General features: G+C 44.9%; 1 protein-coding gene across 2 annotated transcripts in view; it reads right to left on the bottom strand.

The window, feature by feature from the left end:
* LOC133129616 (transcriptional repressor p66-alpha-like) overlaps positions 1-1,020 on the bottom strand; it is a 37,111-nt gene extending 36,091 nt beyond the window's left edge. For both annotated transcript variants that reach the window (XR_009708830.1, XM_061243826.1), the window contains exon 1: positions 909-1,020. The gene's annotated coding sequence lies outside the window, so the exon portion shown is untranslated. The remainder of the gene's footprint in view (positions 1-908) is intronic.
* Positions 1,021-5,000: the final 3,980 nt, after the last annotated feature.

Consider the following 5,000-nt stretch of genomic DNA (forward strand, 5'->3'; position numbering starts at 1 on the left):
TAAAGCCCTAAAATTATCAGAGAGCCGGCAGCCCCGTACACCTAGCCCTGGTAGCAAAGGGATTTAAATCATAGCTTATTTATTTAGCTATATCTATACACCTTTTGACAATAATCTAGCTTTAAATATTGAAATTGTATGGCATTTGGTAATAATTTTAAAAAACTAGCAACTTCCCTGCTTGTAAAAAAACAACAACAACAACAACAACCGGGTTCTCTGACTTCAGATCGAACCAATCGTGGATCAAGGCGTTAGCTAGCAAACTGGCTAGCTACACTGCGTTCTGGGGCGATGAAAAAAATTCAGCGGAAAATTTGAACTTTTTACTGTAAACTTTCAAGATATACTCGCAGAAATGGCACCAGAAAGCTACACGTTTAAACATTACCGCCCATTGGCATACTTTTGGAGGATCGGAAACTATGGACGGGCTACATAAAGGACAGCAAGACCGAGCCCCTAAAGAATCCGAATCCCAACTCCCACGGACATCTCGCAAACCCACACAGAGACACTCTTGGGTTAAGTCACCCGCGGCGCCGACGATCAGTGTGAAACAAAACATCAAAATAGTTCAACGTACTTCTCAAATACTTATCGCCATACGGGTATCTAGCTATCCACACGAATTTCAAAGCATCAGTGGATCTAAGTTTAAAAGAATTCTGGCTACTTTATGTCTCCAAGCTCGATGTTTTTTTTTTTTGTTTTTTTCATGCGAAGAGCGGCGTATTAATTTCACGCACACACGCACACAGTCACACCATCAGCTAGCTACCTCGCTTCATTCGCCATCGATATGAGGAAAAAAAACTCCCCCTGCTTAATTATGGTAGCTTGTTAATTGTAACTCCAAAATGTTTTATACCTAAAACAAAACTTTATGCGCATCTTGGTTTACTTACGGGGTCGAGGTGTTGTGATCCTTTTGTCTCCGACTCTTCCTGGCGATTTGGGTTACTATTTACCCCGGTAATTCGGTGCTTAAAAAATCCTGGGGATCCCCCCCCTGTTCTTAGCCCTCCCTGCTGTCGCTCCGGTTGCCAAATAATGCGCTTCTCACACATGGAGTTGCGGCGTCACCGCACTGGGCATGCGTACTGGCGCTCACCGGGGGACGACAGAACGCTGCTGACCACCAAGGAGCGAGCGAGCGAGCGAGCGTCCTGTGTTCTCGCGCAGCATCCCGATCACCTTGGGGCACCAGCTGTCCCTACCTATTGTCCAACCGCCAAGAATTTATGTGGGAGCGTCTGTCTCTCTTCAGATACTGAAACCACATCTTTTCTTCTTCTTGCGTGCCGAAGCCTCGTCGTGTCACTTTCATGTTGCAAGGCGCTCAAATCGATGGAGCGAGCGCCCACGTCCTGGAAGATCCCGCTCGTGATCTTAAGACGTGTCCAGAGCCTTCTGCGAAACGGCGTGATGCCGCGAAGGTCCATCCGCACGTCTGGATCCCTCTGTGGAGAACCGCGTGTGCGTCGAGCAGGGAACGGGTCCGAAACCGTGAGGTAAAGTCCACATTGTCTTCACCTTCCAGCGGGAAAGTGGTCGTGCTTCGGTAAACGCTCTCCTCAGGTGTATGTCACCTGTGGGAAGCCCAGTCGCCACAGGTCACGGTAAAGGAACCCAGCGACATTCATCGTTTACCCTCCCCTCCTGTGGGAGGGGGGAATTTTGCGGACTGATTCAGAGCTACGCCTTGTCCAACATCAGTCTTACCTGTAACTCTGTCACACTGCCTAACCACGGGGCGCTTGCCCAAGGGTTCTTCCCTCTTAAATATGGCAATGACTGAAGATATATAATCTATAAAATATATACAATAGGACGCTATGCGATGCACATGCATCTTTAATAACCCGTTATGACCAGGCCTTAGCTGCCCTGGATGTGCATCTTTTGTCTCTTCTCCATCATAAACCATGACAAATAATAATTTGTTATTTAGCTGACACTGTCATCGAAAGTGGCTTACAGTTGATTAGACTTAGCAGGAGACAATCCCCCCCCCCCCCCCGAGCAATGTGGGGTTAACGTGGACCCAACAGCTGTGCAGATCTTATGTGGCTTGAACCACCAACCTTCCAGGTCCCAGTCATGTACCTTAGCTACAAGACTATAGGCACGTTAGCCACTAGACTATAGGAACCTTAACCAATAGGCTATAGGGAACTTAGCTGCTAGGCTATAGGCTGCCCCCACAAGAAGTCAGCTTTAACCCTTTAAGGCAGGGGTGTCCGATCTTACCCAGAAAGGGCCGGTGTGTGTGTGCAGGTTGTTGTTTTAGCACAGGACTAAGACAGCTGATTCTACTCATCAAGGTCTTGATTAAAGACCACGATTAGTTCATTAGTATAATCAGGTGTGTTACTGCTGGGCTAAAACAAAAACCTGCACCCACGCCGGCCCTTTCAGGACAAGATTGGACACCTCTGCTTTAAGGTATGAGGTCACAAATATGTGATATGAATGGTCTTAATGAACATTCTAATGTTGATGTAACAATCACAACTGGCAATAGAAAGTGATTCTAGAACATGAAAAAAGAAAACCCCAAAAAGAACAATAAAACCCTGATTTTCAAAGGATTTTTTGAATATCAAGTTCTATGAAAGACCTGCTTTAACATTCTGGTTTTCACAGCTGAACAACATTCATGCTCACAGATCAAGAACTGCATCCATAAAAAAAATTTTTTTTTGTGAATTATTTTTTTTCATGGTATCCAGTTTAAGTCCATATGGGCTGTCCATTTGTATTTGTTTATTTATTTGTATGTTTTTTTGTTTGCTTGTTTGTTTATGGGGCAGCGGGTACCACTGCCGCCTCACAGCAAGGAGGTCCTGGGTTTGAATCCCCGTCGGCCGGGGCCTCCTCTATGAGGAGTTTGCATGTTCTCCCCGTGTCTGCGTGGGTTTCCTCCCGCAGTCCAAAGACATGCAGGTTAGGCTGATTGGAGAGTCTAAATTGCATATAGGTATGAGTGTGTGAGTGAATGGTGTGTGTGCCCTGCAATGGATTGGCGACCTGTCCAGGGTGTATTCCTGCCTTTCACCCAATGTATGCTGGGATAGGCTCCAGCCCCCCTGTTCAGGATAAGCGGGTTAGGATAATGAATGAATGAATGAATGAATGAATTAATGTTTGTTTGTTTATGCCCTGTGATGGATTAGCAGCCTGTCTAGGGGGTATTCCTGCCTCCCAGTGCATGCTGGGTGCTCCAGCACCCCAGAAACCCTGACCAGGATTAAGTGGATTAGATATGGGTGGATTTATTCATTCATTTATTTGTTTGTTTATAGGTCTTCATTCGCTATGGATATAATACAGTGGCAGGCTTGGGTGACATTGTAGATCCACACTGATGGTGTACCTGCAGTTATTCTCTCACCAGACTCTTTCATCCAATGGAAAACCACAGAGGAAGAACCAGCTCCATGCATCACAACAGAGACAGCTGTGACATCACAGGTGTTCAGTGGAAAAGTGTTCTGACTCAGCTCCCTGCTTCAGAACAGAGACAGCTGTGACATCACAGGTGTTCAGTGGAAAAGTGTTCTGACTCAGCTCCTGTAAGCCAGTGAGTGAGATGAGTCATAACTCAGATATGAGACGTAGGCCAGGTATCACAGGCAAAGCCCACATAATGTCAATCCAGACAGACAGAGAGATAGATACATAGATAGATAGATGGACAGATGATGCCTAGATGGATGAATGGATGGTTGGATAGATGGATAGATTGCTTTATTGTCCTCAAAGTTTATTTTTCTTTCCACAGGCAGTGAACATAGTGATACAACACATAGCATATACTGTGATATAACAAGATACACCATACAAACAGTATATTGCATACATACAATACATTCACGCAACATAGCACCACAGAATAACACACTAATCTATTGACAATAATATGCTTAATTGGTCAGAGATTGTCCAGTAGACTTGTCATTTTTCCCACAATGCAAATGTTAAAAAAAGGGGGGAAAAAAGATCATAAAAACCCTTAATCGCCCATCTACCCCCGCCGAAAAATGAAAACCTTAAATGGTTTGATATAGCATGACCACCTGGGCCAGGAGGGGAATGGGGGGGGGGGGTTAAGGGGCTCCAGAGATATGGTTTGGAGGCACATTTAACCTTTGACCTCGGCCCCAACACCAACAAATTTGCCTCTGAATGGGAACAGGGGGATGTATGCTAACATATCTGTGACCGTCAGCTGAGTAAATTTACTGAGTAATACACTGTTCGCTTGGATATTGAGGCCCAATTAGTATGGCTGTAATTAACAACAAGCAAAAAAAAAAAAACCTATTAATGAATGAATGATTTTCTGAATTTTTTTCTGTGTAATTGCAGGAATGAAATAGAGAAATTTAACACCCCCCCCCCCCCCCAAAAAAAAATAAATCCATATCAATCACTTTGAGAAAAACTGCAAGTTTGCTTTGATGTTTTGTTGTTGTTGCATTATTAGTCAACAGAAGTCAAGTTTTAACCCAGCCAAAGGCCACGCCGCAGTTCTCCCGAATGGTTCAGCCTCTGTCTCAGACTCCATGCCAGGAGCTAACATCACAACAGCCTCAAGTTAATCCCCATTAAAGTACAGTAACAAAGCAGGAAGTACCCCTCCCTGCTACCATCAGCTGGGCTCACTATTTGGCAGGAAGTACCTACTATTCGGCACCGTTTCACTGCCGACATGTATTACCTAACGTGCATCACAAGCTGTCACCTCAGTTTTTTTTTTTTTTTTTTTAACCGTGCCTTTTCTGTCCTGTCCTCAAGATAAGCTGAAGTCATCGTGAAGATGGAAAACATTTTTAATTTTTTAATTTTTATATTTCTCGCTTCCCTCTGTTTTAACCCCTTCGATGCAAAGTTGTGGAAGTGAACGTCTTGTCACAGGAATGTAACGGCTTCTGCGCGCGCAGCGGGCTGTGAGCGTCGCGAGGGCGGCCATGTGACGCAACCTACTGGGCTGA

The sequence above is a fragment of the Conger conger genome, chromosome 5 (genome assembly GCF_963514075.1).
Source record: "Conger conger chromosome 5, fConCon1.1, whole genome shotgun sequence".
Taxonomy (NCBI): Eukaryota; Metazoa; Chordata; class Actinopteri; order Anguilliformes; family Congridae; genus Conger; species Conger conger.